This window comes from Neophocaena asiaeorientalis, unplaced genomic scaffold (genome assembly GCF_003031525.2).
Source record: "Neophocaena asiaeorientalis asiaeorientalis breed wild unplaced genomic scaffold, Neophocaena_asiaeorientalis_V1.1 scaffold517, whole genome shotgun sequence".
NCBI lineage: Eukaryota > Metazoa > Chordata > Mammalia > Artiodactyla > Phocoenidae > Neophocaena > Neophocaena asiaeorientalis.
This window is the reverse complement of record NW_020172724.1, coordinates 851,511-871,059: the sequence shown is the minus strand read 5'-3', so window position 1 is coordinate 871,059 and position 19,549 is coordinate 851,511. Positions and strand designations below refer to the sequence as shown.

Genomic DNA, 19,549 nt, shown 5'->3' with positions numbered 1-19,549 from the left:
CAGTGTCCCCTCCCCTGCTTTCGTTCTGCACAGGCAAACCTGAGGCCCTGGGCCCTTGCCCGATTGGTCTTCCCTCACAAGGCAGGAGGGAACTATGTAACTCCAAGGTCCCCTGTATCTCTATTTCCTTAAAAAATAAAATGCAGAACCCTTCTCAGAGATGTGGGGCTTCTGAGAGTCACCTAAGTTAGGACTACTATTCATCCATTCACTCATTCGGGAATGACTGGTCACTGCCATGTGCCAGGCCCCCTGTCAGGGGCTGAACCCGACAGATACTGCTTCAGTGGGATCTGAGGTTTAGTGGGGGAAACAGACAATTGAGAAGGCAATCGCCACATGGTATGAGAAGTGCTCCAATGGGGGAAGTACACGTGGAATATCAAGGAGAGCTTCCTGGAGGAAGAGACACCTAAGGTGAGGGGAAATTAGCCACGCTTGAGAAGTGAGGAGTGGAGTTGGACACAGGACTTCAGAGCCTCCTTGTTTAGCTGGGGCAAGGCCTGCCTCTTTCTCCTCCCTTCTTGGCCACTCTCATTGCAGGGACCCATGACCTGAGATGGCAGGAAGTCTGTTTCCATCTGTCCATGTCACTGCAGTGTCTTGTGCAGAAGGGTCAAGAATCTTATAAAAGCTGTCAGCCCTCTCCACAGGAAACATACATCCCTATGAGTCCACCCCCAACTCGGCGCACACTGCAGGGGTCCACGGTGCACACGCTATGAAGGTAGGAGATAGTAATAGCTACCAGTAATAACAATAGCTACCACTTATCACGCTTGCCATGCCAGCTTGGACTTTCCATACATGAACCATGCACGTGGGTTATATGTGTGAGCCTTTGTGAGCCATCTACATATAGAAGAGCACGTGGCTACTGAGGGGAGGGGACGAACGCTGTCACGGGCCCCCCAGACCTAGCTGAGCCCCAAAGCAACCTCAGGCCTCCTGTGCAAACCTGGACTGAGTTCATGTCCTCTCTGGTCCTCAGTGTTTGTCAGTGAGGAGGCTGGGCCAGACCACCCCTAAGGGTCCATCCAGCGAAACAGTCTGGAGAGATGCAGAGGGCAGAGAAAAAAAGGAAGAGAGCAAGGTTAGTGATGACGGGGGAAGATGGGGACCTGGTCCAAAATCTGACTCCCTAAGGGACCCAAATCCCACTAATCCTCTTCAGCAATGATTCTCAGCCCCAGGGAGAGTGTGGTCCTTAGTGGCAGTGACTCAAAATCACTGAGGGCCTTTTGCAAACGAGCACACTCTCCACCACTCCATGGTAGGGATGCTCCTTCTTGGGGGGTCAGCCGCAGGTATCACAAACAATAAAGGTGGACTCCAGCCCCAGGCTCTGTGAAATCCTGGAAGGACCCTTAAATCTAATCGAAAACCTTGCTGAGCACCTTGCCTGCCCAAACCTAGGTCTGGTGACCATTGTTCACTGTTTGCAATGTTATTAATATTCACAAAATGCCCCGCAATCCTCCCCACCCCCAATTTCATCTTCCTTCCCTTTGCAATATTTCCCATCTCCTGCCCTTCTCCCCGACCCAAGGCAAGTAAAAATAAGAGCCTTCATTTAACAAGCACCCACTGTGCGCCAGGCACTGTGTTAAGTGCGCATCGTCTCATTGACTCTGTGAGGCTGTGTCATCATCATCACGGTAGTCTGAGACACAGGAAGTTTAAGTAGCTGGTCTGAGGTCACACTTAAGGAGTGGCAGAGCCCAGATGCAAAGCCAGGGCTGGAAGACTCTACTGGAGAGATTTCTGTTTGGTTTTTACTGTCCTTTGTGTTGATCTGACATGGCTAGTGTTCTGCTTCTGACTTAAGGTTGGTGGTGATGTCTTCCCCAGGAGACTGGACAGTCCACATTTTGTTCCTCTTGCGCTTGCCCTTCTGCCTAATAAAGCTGGGGGAGCCCAAACGTCCCCAAGAGAACCACAGGCAAGTCAACTGCTTGTAGCCTCCACCTTTGGCTCAGGGCCAGCCCCTCCCAGGCACAGCAGGACTCAGACCTTGGGATGAAGGAGCAAGAACAGTGGGTAGAAATGGAAGCGTTTCTTCCTGTTGGCATCGTTCCCTGGGTGTGGGGAGGACTGAGGAGGAAAGGTAGGAGGGGAAGGAGTGTGTCCTCCGAGCATCAGACTAGCTCAGTGAGCTTGTCTGTGTCTTCTCCAGGCCCATAATGATGGCCCTGTACCTGTCAGACAAGGGCCCAGCGACACCCAGGGAGCAGGTGTTCCTGGGGCCATGGAGTCCTTACCTTCCTTTTGGGGATCCTTCCTATCTTGATCAAGACTCGCTCTCCCTGTCTTTTAGGAAGGGAGTGATAACCCATTCACGACACAGAAGAAGTGGCAGTCAATGCCCAACAGCTCGCTGCTCCCCAGGGGTGCTGAGGGGCAAGGGGGAGTTGCATTTCAACTCTAAAGGGAATGGCCTCCACGGGTGGAATATCAAGTGTCAGTGAGTGGCTTGGGGGAGGGTTATCCTGCGGCTGAACGCTCTTGCTGCTGATGTTCTCAAAATATGTGTGTGTGTGTGTGTGTGTGATTATTTAGCTTTTAGGTTTAATTTACAAATGCCTACCTTCAGGCCCATACTCAATGGATTCTCACCAGACTCTCCCAATCTCCTTGATCACTGACTTCTGGTATCCCTGTGCTCTGGAAACCCCTCCCTGGCTCCTCCACGGGTGTCTCCATTAGCAAGTAAGATCCCCATCCAAATCTCCATTGTTGGGGGCTTGGTTCTGGGGGCCACCCAGTCCGAGATCCCAGGCCCAACAGGGACAGAGGGGTGTGACTTGGGGAGACCACGACCACTGCCCTTTTCTGATGTCAGCCCCAAAGCCTTGGTTTCATCCCTAGTATGTTGTCTGTAGTATGGACCACACCTCCAGGTCATCAGAACACCTTCTGCTTGGCAATCCACACAGGCAGTGTGCTCCAGTGGAAAGAGCACTGAACTCAGAGTAAGGAAACCTGGGTTTGAATCTCATCCCTGTCCACCATCTTTCTATCATGTGACCTTGAGCAAGTTCTTTTACATTTTGGGCTCTCAATTTCTGCTCTTGACCCACTTTGAGAGAATCAAATGAGATAATAAAAGTAAAAGTACTTTCAAACTGAATAGGGCTTATGTGGGCTAGGATGCTTTCACTGACCAAGTAAAAGGAAGCAAAATTCAAACTGGCTTACATAATAAAGGAGATATATTGGCTCCTATAATTGGGAAGCCCAAAGACTGGGCGGGTGTTGGCACCATGGCTTCTCTGTGCTTCTCTCAGCTCTGTCCTCCCCCTGGTGCTGGCTTCATCCTGAGGCTCGGGCTGAGGTGGCTGCAGGAAGCCTTGTTCTCACAGATAAAGAGATCCTTGAGGAGGGAAAAGTTTCCCCAAGTCATCCACCACCTGCCCTTGTAGATCCCAGGTCTGAATGGGGTCATGTGCCTGTAATGGTCTCTGGGGAGGCCCCCCAGCAAGTAGCACTCCTTATCTCCATCTGAGTCATTCAAATTTTGATATATAAAACAAAAGAGTGGGACTTCCCTGGTGGTGCAGTGGTTAAGAATCCGCCTGCCAATGCAGGGGACACGGGTTCGAGCCCTGGTCCAGGAAGATCCCACATGCTGCGGAGCAGCTAAGCCCATGCGCCACAACTACTGAGCCTGCGCTCTAGAGCCCATGAGCCACAACTATTGAGCATATGTGCCACAACTACTGAAGCCCACACGCCTAGAGCCTGCTCCATAATGAGAAGCCAATGCAATGAGAAACCCGAGCACTGCAATGAAGAGTAGCCCCTGCTCGACATAACTAGAGAAAGCCTGCGCGCAGCAATGAAGTCCCAACACAGCCATAAATAAATAAACAAATAAATAAATAAAATAAATCATCCTTCTTAAAAAAAAGAAAGAACAAACAAAAAAACCAAAAGAGTAAAATGCTACCTTTAGTCCTGTATTCTTGGAGGCTATAACCTAGTGTAAGAGCATAGCGGACCTGCTTCCAGAAAGCTGCTGTGCCCTTCGCTGGGATTCCCAGGTCATGGCTGAACCTCCAGTAGCCATATTGTGGCCTTGAGGGTAGAAGCCACCTTCCAAGGATGGCAGAACAGAAGGACTGAAGGAGCCTGAGCCTCTGATCATTTCAAGGAACTGCCACACCAGCTTGAGCTGTCTGTCTCTGACTTCTTTTATGTAGAAGAATAAAACATTAGTCTATTTAAGCCACTGGGCTTAAAAAACTACGTACCCTGTGCACATTTTTAAGTTGACATCCAGAATTTTTGATACATTTAAATAGTTGCAAAGGATGTAATTCTGACTTATTGAAACTGTTAACATTCTAAAACTGTCACATCACTTTAAAATGTATTTAAAGACATTAAATTTCATAGTAATCTGATATCATCATCTATTTAAAAATACATGAACAAACTATGTATCTTACAGAATTTCCTTCTAACATATTTTTTATGCTTGAAAGTCTTATAGATTACATCTGTGTCTCTGCAATAAAAGTAAACACACACACGAATTAAAATGTTTTTTATTTCTTGTGATCATATATCTCCAAAGATTGAATATGTGTCCTGGATTGAGCCATATTATAAATTTTTAAATTAATTAATTAATTTATGGCTGCACTGGGTCTTCGTTGCTGTGCGCGGGCTTTCTCTAGCTGCGGCGAGCGGGGGGCTACTCGTCGTTGCGGTGCACGGGCTTCTCATTGCGGTGGCTTCTTCTGTTGCAGAGCACAGACTCTAGGTGCGCGGGCTTCAGTAGTTGTTATTACAATTTTAATGAATATACAATTGAGCAAAACAGTATCAGTGGGACTTCCCTGGTGGCGCAGTGGTTAAGAATCCGCTTGCCAACGCAAGGGACACGGGTTTGATCCCTGGTCTGGGAAGCTCCCACATGCTGTGGAGCAACTAAGCCCGCGCACCACAGCTACTGAGCTTGCGTGCCTCAACTAGAGAGCCTGTGTGTCACAAACTACAGAGCCCATGCGCCCTGAAGCCTGCATGCCACAACCAGAGAGAGAAAACCCGCACACCACAACTAGAGAGAAGCCCACGTGTTGCAAGAAAGATCCTGCATGCCTCAACAAAGATCTCACGTGCCGCAAGTAAGACCTGATGCAGCCAAAAATAAATAAATAATAAGTCTTAAAAAAAAGAGGTAAGCACTAGGAAGCTTTGCTCACATAAGCAAGTAAATAGGAATGGACATATTTTATTATAAAGTTGTCATATATATAATTCTTTGAACTTTTTATGAGTTACATGCTTAAAAATCACTTGATATATCATCAAAAACCATTTTTAACATTACATCAGCTAATGGTTTGACTAAGTCCTCAAGTTTTGTTGAAAGCGAAGAATTAGGGATCATTGATTTGCAAAGGATTTGCAACCCAATCATTAGAGTAATTCATGTTCTCAATTCCTGGGAATTATATCAAAAAGGCTATGTACCAAGACCTATCAAATGACTATAAATTACCGTCTCATTCCTTTACAGAGGGACATTTGTTTAAACTGATATTCACAAAAAGAGCTGGGAAATATCCAAACATAAATTTCAGTTTACCTTTATCATCATAATATTTTTGATGAAATGCTTTTGTCTCCGTGAAAGCTTTAAACATATTTTCATCTAAACCTTGGAAAAGGTTCATCAGATATCCTAGGTGGCAAAGCTAGTTCTCATTGCCAAACCAATTAACCAAGTCAAGTTTACTTATTTTGAAATATGACACACATTCAGAGAAGTTCACTACATAAAACTTTATGGGTCAATAAACAACAAACAAGCAAACACACGTAATTATTGCTCGTTGCCAGCATCCCGGAAGCCCAGCTCATGCTTCTTCCGACTCACACTGCCCTCCTTTTGTCCTAGAGGATTCCACTATCCTGACTTTATGGTAATCATGCTTTTCTTTTTTATAATTTTTCCATGTACATACTCACCCTTGAACAATACAATATTGCTTAATTCTGATTTTTTATAAATAGAACCTTACTGTATGTTTTTTAAAAATGTGTGTCTTAACATTATGTTTGAGAAATTCATGCGTATATTTATATGCAGTGGTGGTCTGCTACATTTTCATTTTGGTATAGTTGTCCATCGCACGAAGTTATCACAATATATTTATCCATTCTGCTGTTAATGAACATTTGAGTAATTTCCATTTGGGGATTACGAGAATCGTGTTTCTATGAATAGGCATTTTGTTCCACCTGGGAATAGAATTGCTGAGTTCTAGCGTGTATGCCTATCTTCAATCACAGTATGTAGTGCCAACCTGTTTTCCAAAGTGGTCGCACCAGAGTTATCCCCCTACCCTCATTATGAGAGTTCCTGTTGCTTCACATCCTCACCCACACGTGGATTCCTCAGTTCAAGCCGTACACATTCGTACATTTTTGTATCTCTTGTATGTTTGTCATTCTTTGTACTTTTGTACTTCTTGTACATTCTGATGGGTATATAGTGATGTCACACAGTGATTTTAATTTGCATCTCTCTGATATTGAATGGGGCTGAGCTCCTCCTGTGAATTTCTTGTTCAAGACTCTTGCCGTTTTTCTACTGGAATGTTTGTTTCTTGCCGTTTTGTACGAGTACTTTTTGTATTTTGGATATGATCCCATCATCAGTTGTATGTGTTGCAAAGATCTTCTCCCTCTCGGTGGTGATTTGCCTTTCCAACTTTTTTTTTTTTTTTTTTTGCGGTACGCGGCCCTCTCACTGTTGCAGCCTCTCCCGTTGGGGAGCACAGGCTCCGGACGCGCAGGCTCAGCGGCCATGGCTCACGGGCCCAGCCGCTCCGCGGCACGTGGGATCTTCCCGGACCGGGGCACGAACCTGTGTCCCCTGCATCAGCAGGCGGACTCTCAATCATTGCGCCACTAAGGAAGCCCCTTTCCAACTTTTAAATGGTTGTTTTTGGTGAAAATGTTCTTAATTTAACGGGGTCTGAATAGCGATCTTTCCCTTATTTGTTACTGCTTTTCGTGTCCCGATAAGGAAATTTTCTCCTACACTGGATCCATGAAGAAAGTCTCCCATATTATCTTCTAGAAGCTTTATTGTTTTCTTTTACATTCAGGTATAGAATACACCTGGAGTTGATTTTTGTATGAAGTGTGAAGTAAGTGTTGTTTAACATCCCCCTCCTGTACAGATATCCAATATTCCAGTTTTATTTATCAAAATATTGTCCCTTTCCCACTCTTTTATAGAGCCGCATTTGTTAAATTGTGTGTGTGTGTCTCTGTGTGTGTGTGTGTGTGTGTGTGTGTGCACATTGCAAGGTATATGGATTCTCTGTTCTATTCTTTGGATCTAGTTGTTCAAACCTGTGTCAAAACACTGTTTTAATTACTGTGCTTTTATAACAAATCTTGATGTTAAGTAGAGTGTGTTCCCCCAACTTCTTGAACATCTTGGCTATTGTGTTAATTTAGGTTCTCCAAGAAGGTATTAAAAATTAATAAATAACTTTTATTAAGGGAAATGTTTATATGAGAGAAAATAGGGAGGGAGCTTGCTAAGGTTGGGAGAACTGTCAGACTGTGACACAAGTCTGATTCCAAGTAAAGCGAAGAGAAGATTGGGAGGAATCTTTCTAGGCTACTGTGCAGTCAGAGAAAGTCTTGACCAGGTTATTGGGGATTCCTAGAGCCAAAGGTGTGCCTCAGAAGGGTCCTGTGTCTCCCAAGAACAGGTCTGCTTTGGTATCCCTGAATGCATTCACTGATTGGCTGGGACAAGCCCACTAGAGGTGTGGCCTCAGCACAAACTTGGTGATGAATCTCCAAACAGTAGCTGGGGCCTTTGGTCAATTACTCTCCCTATAGTTGGAGGTCTCTAAGATACAGTCATGACTAATACAGTCTACCCTTGTGGTGGGCAGATCTACTTCTCCAGACAGGTTTAGAAAACAGCTCCTGTAAGTTTCCCTATTAAGATTTGATCAAGATTACATTAAATCTGTGGATCAGTTTGGGAAGAATTATCTTTCAAATATAGGTCTCCCAATTCATGAACCTGGTATACAGCTTTGTTGATTTGCATCTTCTTGTATTTATCTTCGTAGTGTTTCATCATGTTCTGCAAGGTCTTTTAGTTTGTTAGATTAATTCCTAGATATTTGATTTTTTCCCCTATTTGTTGCTCGTATATACAAATGCAATTGATTCTTGTATATTGATCTTTTATTGAGCAACTTTGCTAACAACTCATTATTAATTCTGACCATTGATTTGCACATTATTTTGGATTTTCTCTGTATACAATCAAATAATCTGTTCCTGGTTTTTTTAATTTCTTCTCTTTTAATCATTATGCCTCTTATTTCTTCTTCTTGCCTTGTTGCACTGGCTACTTCCTGTACAGTGTTGAATAGAAATGGACATATTTGTCCTGTTCCGAATCTCAAAAGGCCAACTTTCCACATTTTACTAGTAAATTACATTATGTTGTATACTTTTTGTTTACTTCCCCAGATTCATTCTCTACACTTTTCCCTCTGAATTGTGCCCTGGGAGGCAACTTACAGAGAATCAATGGTCTCCATTGCCCTTTCGCTTTAGATTGGTTGTGGCCAATCTAAAGACACTGATGTGAGATAGGGTAGGGAGGGAGGAGAACTGAATTGTGGTATTTATACCCCATACTACCTCACTTCCATGTCATGTAGATTAGGTGTGTCCTACCAAAGGCCACAGCTTATATCATGTAGCCTTCTCCCTACAGCCACTTTTTCCATTTTATTTATTTATTTATTTATTTTTGCGGTACGTGGGCCTCTCACTGTTGTGGCCTCTCCCGTTGCAGAGCACAGGCTCCAGACGCGCAGGCTCAGCGGCCATGGCTCACGGGCCCAGCCGCTCCGCGGCATGTGGGATCTTCCCAGACCGGGGCACGAACCCATGTCCCCTGAATCGGCAGGCGGACTCTCAACCACTGCGCCACCAGGGAAGCCCCCACTTTTTCCATTTTATAGTAATTGCTCTGTTCTCTTCCCTCTTCAGGTCCTTTCACCCATTTACTAGCCTGGGATGATACATTATCCATTGTTAGTTTGTTTAAATTCTATGCCACCTATGTAAACAGTTACTGTATAAAACACTCTTCAGGACTTCCCTGGCGGTCCAGTGGTTAAGATTCTGTGTTTCCGCTGCAGGGTACACGGGTTCAGTCCCTGGTCAGGGAACTGAGATCCTGCATGCCTCGAGGTGTGGCCAAAAAAAAAACAAAAAAAAAACCACCAACTCTTCAAGTCACCCCATCCGAGGGTGCCGTTTGCTTTCTGCTGGGTGTCCAGAGCAATTGAAGTTTACTGTACATTGTTATGTAGGTTGCCTTTATCAGATAAGGGAGTTTCCTTCTATTTCTTTTTGGCTGAGGTTTCTTTTTTATAATGTGTGAATCGATGTTGGATCTTCTCAAATGCTTCTTATGAATCTATTGAGATGATAACATGATTTTTATCCTTTTTATTCTTAATGTAGTATATGGCACAATATTAAATCATCTTCGTATTCTTGGAATAAACTCAATGTGGTCATGGTATATTATCCTTTTTATATACTGTTGAAATTAACTTGCTAATATTTTATTAATGAATTTTGCATTAATATAATATTAAATCTCAAGAACAGGATTTGGCCTGTAGTTTTCCTTTCTCATACTGTTTATTGGTCAGTTTTGGTATGAATATTTTATAGGCCTCATAATATGAGTTAGATTATGTTTCTTTTTTTCTAATATCTGGAAAAATGTGTAAAGATCAGTGTTATTTCTTTCTTTTTTAAAATTTTTATTTTGTTGTTGTTGTTTATTTATTTATTTATTGGCCATGCCATGCAGCTTGTGGGATCTTAGTTCCCTGATCAGGGATGGAACCTGGGCCCTCGGCAGTGAAAGTGCGGAGTCATAACCACTGGACCACCAGGGAATTCCCCAGCGTTATTTCTTTTTAAATCGTTAGTTAACCTCTACGTGGAAGGCAAATGAACCAGAAAAGTAAGCAGTTCAAATGTATTTGCACTTAATAACATAGCCTCAGATAAATAAGTTAAAAATTGACAAAAAGGGAAAAAATGACAGAGACATTACTGTATTTCTCTAATAGATATGGACTTTTAAAGAAAAGCATAGCTGTGAAATCATCATACCCAGCTATACTAACACTAGTTCCTTATTGTCATCTACTACCTTGTCCAATTTAAGCTAATCGTGGTTTGTCTTGGTTTTATCGTCATCTGCCTGAACTTTTCACTTGGTTGGTGAACTAAGTAAGAAGGGGCTACAGTGGGTGCAAACGACCCCTAAGGCTCCATCGTAATACCAGTTGCCTAAATTGGCTAAGGTTCCCCTTCACACGCTGGTCTCAGCCCCTTTTCTTGCCTCTCGACCCTTCACGTGAGTGACACTCCCCCGCAAATGACAACTCTCCTGAGACATGGAAATTCTCACCGGGGGAAGACAGGCGCAGCCCAGCAGGCGTGGGGGAGGAAGAGGACCTGGGAGGATCAGTGGATCTCTCTGCTGGAGACGGGGGCCTCCCTCCACCCCCTCCCCACCCCTAGGAAATCACTGCTTGACCCAGCCTTTCCCAGAGTGTGGACTGAGTGACGCAGATAGTACACAAGATGGTTCTAGATGGGACACAGGCATGGCTCTGATAATAGCGTCTCACAGCGCGAGATAGTTATTCCCCTTTCCACTCTCCTGAGTACTTCTGAACACAGTAAGAAGAAAGTCTCATTTGGTGTTTATAAGTTTTCAAAACTGCTCTAACCTTTGTTCATCTCTGTCTCTGACAAAGAGAAAACTGGGCTTCAGGCAGGCAGTGTCTGGTTAATAATATTTAATAAATTGTTTGATTTTCTTTGTGCTTGTTTTTCCAGCTATCTCCTAAGTAGCAGCTAACACCAGCTTACAAGCATTGTTGTGAATTGATCCTCACCAACAACCCTATGAGAGAGGTTCTAGACCCCCATTTTTCCGTTACAGAAACTGCAGTTCGGAGAATTTTAGTAAATACCCAGAGAGTCACAGGGAGGAAAGGGCCGAGCTTGAATTCAATCCAGAACCCATGTTCTTAGCAGCTACTCCATACCATCTCCTTTGGGACAGTGATGTGGTTCCCTTTAAAAATTTCTCACGTTAAAGTGAACCAATTTAAATATTAATTCTTAAGGAAAGAGTTAAAAAGTAGAGGTACTAGTTGAATAGGGCAAAAATTGAGACAGAAGTCCTGGGAAGATCCAAGTTTGGGAAACACCAGCTTAGCCCAGGCTCCACCATCCTGTCCCAAGGGCTACAAGTCTCTGGCTCTGGTCTGGGTCACAGCCAGGACTCAGTGCAGAGCTGGCTGGGCTGCAGGGAGAAAGCAGGGGCCCATTCTGGTCCCCATTTAAAAGCTGTTGCAGGGTAGCCCATCCTGGATATGGGCTGGCATATCCTTTTATCTCTTTTGTATTTTTCACCATGAAATTGAATAATATGATGGGATATGATGTGACCCTATGTGAGAATGTAATACAATAACATGAACCAGGGCTTTTCCTAGCAAACCTAGCCTAATGGTGATTGTGAGGATGAATGACTTAATACACGTCAAGCATTTAGAACAGGGCCTGGCACTACATGTGCACTTAGAAGGATGTTTGGCATGAGGATGGTGAAAGGAGGATGAGAATGGGCTGAGGGCTGGGGACTAGGGGCTCTCTGGGTCCCAGAGGAAGCAAATCCTTAATGAGCTCCTACCGGTGGCAGCTCCACAATTGATCTGTCTGGTGTGTTTCAGGACTTGCTTGGTTTCAGGTGGTTGCAGAGACCTGCAAGGGCCAGCTGGGGAAACGCCGAAACAGTCTGCCCTGGCGCCTGAAGAAGCAGCGTCTGATGGGGCTGCCACGCACCACCAGAGGCAGGATCCCACCTCCAGAGGAGTGGAACATTGATGGGTTCCTGTATCAACATTCATCAGATACCTATCCTGTGTTGAGAGCTACACTAAGCTGGCTGCCGAATCAAGGAGTATGTGTCGTTTCTGGAGATGGGTACCATCAGGCAGAAGTGGTCTCTTAAAGCTGGAAGAGGGACTTCCCTGGTGGCACAGTGGTTAAGAATCTGCCTGGCAATGCAGGGTTCAACCCCTGGTCTGGGAAGATCCCACATGCCGCAGAGCAACTAAGCCCGTGCGCCACAACTACTAAGCCTGGGCTCTAGAGCTGCGCGCCACAACTATTGAGCCCATGCGCCACAACTACTGAGCCCGTGAGCTACAACTACTGAGCCCACGTGCCACAACTACTGAAGCCCGTGCACCTAGAGCCTGTGCCCCGCAACAAGAGAAGCCACTGCAATGAAAAGCCCACGCACCGCAACGAAGAGTAGCTCCCGCTCGCCACAACTAGAGAAAGCCCGCGCAGCAACGAAGACCCAACGCAACCAAAAATAAAAAGGAAATTAAAACAAAAAAAAAAGGCAGGAAGAGATGGATTCTTCTATACCTCTGAATGAGTCAGCCTAAGACCAAGAGGACGGAATTAGGCAGGAGCCCAGACTGCACAGTAAGACCAGATGCTGGGAGGTGGGATGTGTTTCCATTCACCTGGTGGGCCCTTATCTTCTGCAGAGCTCTGCAGGGTGCCCACAGACCTGCCAGTGGTTCAAGAGCAAGGCCTTGCATAGAATGAACATGGGCATGGCACTTACTAGTTATCTGACTCTGCACAAATCATTTATCCCTCTGGGCCTCAGCTTCCCCATCTGTAAAATGCAGTTTGTTATAGTACCTCCCTTCCAGGGTGGCCGTGTGGACCAGATTAGATAAGGCAGGAAGTGCCTGGCACTGAGCAGGTGATCAATCAGTGACAGAGTTATCTGTTATCAGATCACTGTGATCAGCAGTGTCATCGCTGCTGTACTGAGGGCAGGGCAGGGCTCTAGAGCTTATTGGACAGGTTACCCCAGGACACAGGCTGCTAAAGGACAGAGCCCTATTTTCAAGCCCCAGTGTCCCCTACACTAGGTACTACGTTCCAGGTATGAGGTGATGTCCAGCCTAGGGGTCCTCTGAACTGACCACGAAATGAGGCAAAGAAGTTCAGGACCCAGAGGGTAGCCTGGGACCCCTGTATGCTCAGATAGACAAGGATTTGGTTTGTTTGTTTTATGTCACGCCTATGGACAGAAATGTGGCCAAAGCATTCATTTGGCCGTGGGCAGGGGATTAGTAAACTAATGAAGAGGGACTTTGCACCTTCGTGGCTAAAGCTAATCATACAGGTTTTAAATGAGGTGTTCCTTGAATTTCCATATGTGTGTTAGATGCACAGAGGCTCAGGAAAAAGTCTTTTATAGGGTGAGACCTACACTGACAGTTCAGCATGAGGCTCTGGAATCGCACTGCCTGGGTTCAAATCCTGGCTCCACCACCTACGAGCCAAGCTGGGTGGCTTTCTGGCAGGCATCAGCCTCCTCATGTGTAAGACGGTGATGACAGCGGCGTCTGTTTCACAAGGCTCTTCAATTCAGACGAGGCTTAATTGAGGCCGTGCTGTATACTGCACTTAGCACAGGGTCTGGCAAACAGGAGCTGCTCCATAACGATGGCTATTACCATATTTAAGACACAGAATCTCACTTAAACTTATAAGGTATTATCTTTGCAGGCCAAATATCAACAACTTGTTCTCTCCGGTTGTGGACATGACTCTTCTCAGTCTGGAGCCCTGGTGTCTAAGCTCCTAGCTGCCCATTACCTTCTGGAACCCAGCCCCTGCCTCTGTGTGTCTTTATATCCCCCAGTCTCCACCCGCTCCCATCCTGCCCCAGGCCCAGTGCTTAGCACAGTGGGGGTCTCCATAATGCCTGCTCTCTAGAGCTGAGTATGCCATCCATCAACTGGGGGAGGTGTTCCAGAGGACTAGCACAGTGACATTGCCTGAGTCTGGGGCCAAGGAAAATGGAGCCAAGGAGGACCCTGTCAGATAGACACCTGGCTGTGACTTCAGCAGTACCCTTTGCTGATTAAAAGTGGTGCTTTCAGGGAACTTTCCAGGCATGTCCCATAATTGATGGCATGCTAATAGCACACAGCAAGACTTAATACAGCTGACATGGGTAGGTCATTTAGTCCCTTCTGACTCAGTTCTCATCTCAAAAAAATAGGAATAAAAAATACCCGCCCCTTTAAGGTTTTGTAAAGACTCTCTCTCTGTCTCTCTCTCTCTGTGTGTCTCTCTCTGTGTGTCTCTGTTTCTCTCTCTGTCTCTGTCTCTCTGTCTCTCTGTTTCTCTCTCTCTCTCTGTCTCTGTCTCTGTTTCTCTCTGTCTCTGTATCTCTGTCTCTCTCTGTCTCTCTGTCTGTTTCTCTCTGTCTCTGTATCTCTGTCTCTCTGTCTGTTTCTCTCTCTCTCTCTCTCTCTGTCTCTCTCTGTTTCTCTCTGTCTCTGTCTCTCTGTCTCTGTTTCTCTTTCTCTCTGTCTCTGTCTCTCTCTCTGTCTCTGTTTCTCTCTGTCTCTGTCTCTGTTTCTCTCTCTCTGTCTCTCTGTGTGTGTGTCTCTCTGTTTCTCTCTCTCTGTCTCTCTCTGTTTCTCTGTCTGTCTCTGTTCTCTCTCTCTGTCTCTCTGTCTCTGTTTCTCTCTCTGTCTCTCTCTGTCTCTCTTTGTCTCTCTGTTTCTCTCTGTCTCTGTTTCTCTCTCTCTCTCTCTCTGTTTCTGTCTCTCTCTGTTTCTCTGTCTCTCTCTCTGTCTGTCTCTCTCGCACGCACGCACGTGTGCACACGGTTTACTAGCGATGAATTTTCCATCTTCCATCCTGACAGGCTGGTGGGAAGATAGGAGAGCCCAGAAGTCCCTTTTCCCTATGTTAATTTGATCCTGTAAAGCTCCCCTCTTGACCGCAGCCTCCAGAAAGAAGGGGTCGGCATGCTGCTTGCTGGGCGAAAGGAGATGGCTCATTAAATATGGTGGTGGTGATCCTAGTGACTCATCACCCCAGTAGGATGATGTCAGGAACGTGGGAGATTCATGAGCTAAAGGTAATCCCTCTCTAAGGGCAAACACCTCAGAGGCAAATGCAGAACACAGCTCAGGTGCTTGCTGTGAGAAAGAAGGGCCTGCTCATGACTCCATCCTCCCACTCCTGTGGGATCTGGACAGCTCTAGCTCAGCTCTGATTCGTCAGGACTCTGCTGTCCTCTGGGCTTCTGGCCCTAGCCAAACTCCAGTTTCTAGCCTTGTCATTTACAGAGCTGTGTCACAGGGACTTCCCTGGTGGCTCAGTGGATAAGACTCTGAGCTCTCAATGCAGGGGGCCCGGGTTCGATCCCTGGTCAGGGAACTAGATCCCACATGCATGCCTCAACTAAGAGTTCGCATGCCACAACTAAGGAGCCTGCGAGTTGCCAGGATGGAATGAAAGACTCTCTGTGTGAAACCGTGTTTACATGTTTAAAGTGTCAGAATGGACTAGAATATTGTCATTGTTAGACCAGAGTTTGTCCCCTTCAGAAAGAAGTTTGTCCTCTCTAAGTTGGGCCTTCAGCATCTCTGGCATCTTGCGGAGACTCCCGGAGCTTTTCCATCTTCCAGATCTGTCCTTACCCCCAGCTCTAAGGCTTTTCTTCCCTCTGCGATGTGAGGGAAGTGAGACTATACCTCAGAATGGGGAGATTCAGAACTTTCTGCCCTTGGTCGTCTCGCTGCTCTGTATGACCTTGGGTGAGTCCCTTACCCATTCTGTCCAAAACCACCTTTGTCTCTGATGTGAAGGTCTCCCTGCCCTGCCGGCCACAGGGCTGGGAGGATCTGGGAGAGCCTTTGTGTCACAGAACCTGATTCAGTCATCCGATGTTAGGAGCTCTGTAGCCACAGTGACTGACGACAGCACAGACGCAGAACAATTTCCTTCACTGAGAATGTTCTGTTGGACAGCGCTGCTTCCGAGTTTAATATTTGTTTACAGTCATTTTTCTTTTGAGTTAAAACTTGCATACATTGAATCTTATCACTCCAGAACGTTCCCTCATGTCCCATCCCAGTCACTCCACCCCCAACCCCAGAGGTAACTGCTGGTTTTTTTTTTTTAATTAATTTTATTTTTGGCTGCGTTGTGTTTCCGTTGCTGCATGCGGGCTTTCTCTAGTTGCAGCGAGCAGGGGCTACTCTTTGTTGCAGTGCGTGGACTTCTCATTGCGGTGGCTTCTCTTGTTGCGGAGCACAGGCTCTAGGTGCGCAGGCTTCAGTAGTTGTGGCTCGCGGGCTCTAGAGCGCAGGCTCAGTAGTTGTGGCGCACGGGCTTCGCTGCTCTGCGGCATGTGGGATCTTCCCGGACCAGGGCTCAAACCCGTGTTCCCTGCATTGGCATGGGGATTCTTAACCACTGCGCCACCAGGGATGCCCTCAATTCTCTTTTTCTTTCTAAAGTTTTTCAGTTTAATTGGATATATAATCATATCATCTGCAAATCATATTACATCTGCTTCCTCCTTTCTCATATATGTGCCTCTTATTTTTCTCCTTATCTAAGTGCACTGGCTTGTACTTCTGGGATGATGTTCAACAATGATGTTGGTGGCCAGAATCTGCCAACCAATAGGAGAGGGTCTTTCGTCCTCCCTTGGCTGCCATCAGACTCTCTCAGGGGAAGGGAGTTTGGCAGTGGGAGGCGTCTGTGAACAGGCAGTCCTGCTGCAAAGGCCCTCCCTGACCACGCCCTACACACCAGTAACCCCACCCTCCTCAGCTCCCTAAGCCCCACCTGCTCCACCCCTCATAGCCCTGCTCCCATGGCATAGGACATATTCACTGTGTCTCTCCTCCATGAGAATGGAGGCTCTTCCAGGGCAGAAACAGGTCCTTTGTTTTCCTCCAGCCTCGTGCCCTGCCTGTCACATAGGAAGCACATAATCCGTACGTGGAAGGCAGATAGCCTTAGGCTGTCTCCTGTAAAAAATGTCCTTCTGAACAACCACCCCTCCCATTTTTTACAGCCCTTTCTGGTAACAAAGCCCTTTCATATACATTATCTTGCTTTATCCTCGCACTGAAAACCCTGCCAATTTTCACTCCTTAATTCTCTTTTTTGCAGATATGGAAAAAGAGGCTCAGAGAAGTTAAGCGACTGGCTCAAGGTTGCTCAGCCAATACATGGCAGAGCAGGATCCTGTCATAGCCTTCTGGTTCTTTCCACTGAGCTGTTCTGCTGCTTAGTTGACTGTCCCTTGGGAAGCAGCTCTGGAGATCTTCCGTCTTGATAATGAAACGTGACTTTTAAAAAAGCTGTCAGCACAGGGGGAAGAAGGGAATGAGTGAGGGAAGTTGTGCCCCCCCCAGAAGTTGCTGCTGATTTTGCCCCTGCCAGCAAAGGGTAGGTTTGTGTGGGGTAGGGCTGGGGGTGGTGAGGCTGGTGGGTGAGAGGGGTGGCAGCCTGGGCAGTTCTCAACGCATTATCCAGATGAGCTGCCATGTCTTGGAGCCCGGAGAGCAATGCTACGTTGGATTGGTGGTTCTATGGAGGGTAATGCAGACCTCTGGGCGCTGGCCACCAGCCCACCCTGCACACACAGTCCTGTTCTAGCCCCGCTGGGATGGCACAGAGGAGAGAGGAAGTGCACCCAGTTCTTACTCTCAGGGGCCCATGTTCTGAAGAGAGAGAAATAATGTAGCGCCTACTATGTGCCCGGCCAGAGGCGGGCCACCTCACTTCCATCACATTTCACTTAGTCCTCGCCGCAAATCAGGAGTGAGCTGTAAGGATGTCCATGAACAGTCTCAGGGAGTGAGGGTTACAAGTTCCCCACACACACCAGTGTCAGAGCTGGAATTCCAGCCCTGGGTCTGCAGCGCCCGTGCTCTTTCGTGGCACCTTGCTGAGTTCGCTAATGCAGACAGAGAAATCCACGGTGGCAGCGCTGGGTCCCACCAGGGGACGGAATCAGGGAGGTTTGTCCGGAAGGCGAACTGGAGGAGCATGCATGGCCCTGGGGAAAGGCAGAAAGGAGGCTGCAGCAGGCTCCGAGCAGGATGGGTAAACAGTTTCGTCTGGCAGGAAGTAGAGCTGAGAGGGATTAAGCCCAGGCTCTGTGTTAGAGGGTGATTTCTGAGTCAGCAATCCTGAAGGCCACGTTCCCTGAATGCCGACCTTGGCAAAATAGTAATTAGCTACTTTTTCATCCCCTTCCTGGGCCCGGACTGGCTTCTGATCCCATGAGGCCTTTGTCCTGCCCCAGTGCTGACTTGGAGACAGCGCTGCTGGTGGCTTTTTCCTTCCCTGGCCTGGTACAAGGCCTCCTGGTGTCATTGACTCCCCTCTAACCGCGCAAAGTAGAGCAGCGATCCCAAGCGGTGGCCCGCCGTTGGGCGACTCGATTTCACTATCAGGATGGAAAATCTTCAGGCGTTATTATTTTCCAGAGGGCTGGCCACCTCCCGCCCCCATCTCCATTAGTGGCTCCCTAAACGCCATCCAATATCCTGGTGAAGATTGCTTTGAAACCAAATCTGGTGTCCCCCCACCTCGCCTTAATCCCTGTAAGCCTCCTGCCCATCGCTGAGAGCTGACCCAGCACTGGCCCCCTGCGGCTAGATCCTAAAATGACTTGGCTTGGGAGGTGGGGCAGAATGAAAGTGGAGGCTCACACTTATGGGATGAACAAAGAGGGATGAAATCTGAGGCCACTGCCCTTAGGGATTTGGCTCTCCTTAAGCTGTACGGAACAAGTGATCCCCAAATATGGACGCCCTCGGCAAGCATGAAGAACGCTCCGTCAAGGATGAAATTGATACAGAAGAGTCCTGCCAAATTGGAAGATGGGGTTCTAAGCTATAAAACAAGATTGCAGGAGCCAGTTCCCCTTAAACTTTCCTGAGGGCAAGGGCCTCATTAGCTTCCTAACCCCTGTCTGTTTTACCCCCAACTCTTTAATCTACCCCAGAGAGCAAGGACATCAGATTAGCGCCATGGAGACCTGTCGCGTTTCTCATCAAGATTTACACACGCGTCCTCCTCTCTCTCTCTCATCCCTTCTCTTTCCTTCTGCTCACAGAAGACCATCCTCCCTGCTTCTACCCGCTGCCTGACCCATTCCTCTAGGCTAAACCCGATGTCTACTTCTCCCCTAGGTCTCCCCCGATGCACTCTCCTTTCTGTTCTCAGAATGCCAGGAACATTTGGAATATGATTTTACCCTCCTGCTCTCCTGCTGCTGCCACTCTTTTTGCTCCTTGTTCTGTGGGCACTGAGCATTTCTCTCTAACTCAATGACAAACTCCATGAGGACGTGTGTTTTCCTTTTCTGTTATCCCCCTGTGCCTACGTCAGGCACTTGATTGAGAATACTTGGTACACTGAATACTTGTTTGAGAATTTTGGTTTCCTATCTCAAGAAATCATTCCTAGTTGCTTAAAAAAAACAAACAAACCCAAAGAAGGCGAAGTAGAAGGAATGTAATCAGGAAGTGTTTAGATATTTTTCACAAGATGTTCTAAGAATGCCTGCCTCTGTGTACGTGTG

General features: G+C 46.8%; 1 pseudogene; it reads right to left on the bottom strand.

Annotated features, from left to right (window-relative positions):
* LOC112396501 (E3 ubiquitin-protein ligase RBBP6-like) overlaps positions 1–19,549 on the bottom strand; it is a 74,841-nt pseudogene that overhangs the window by 54,554 nt on the left and 738 nt on the right.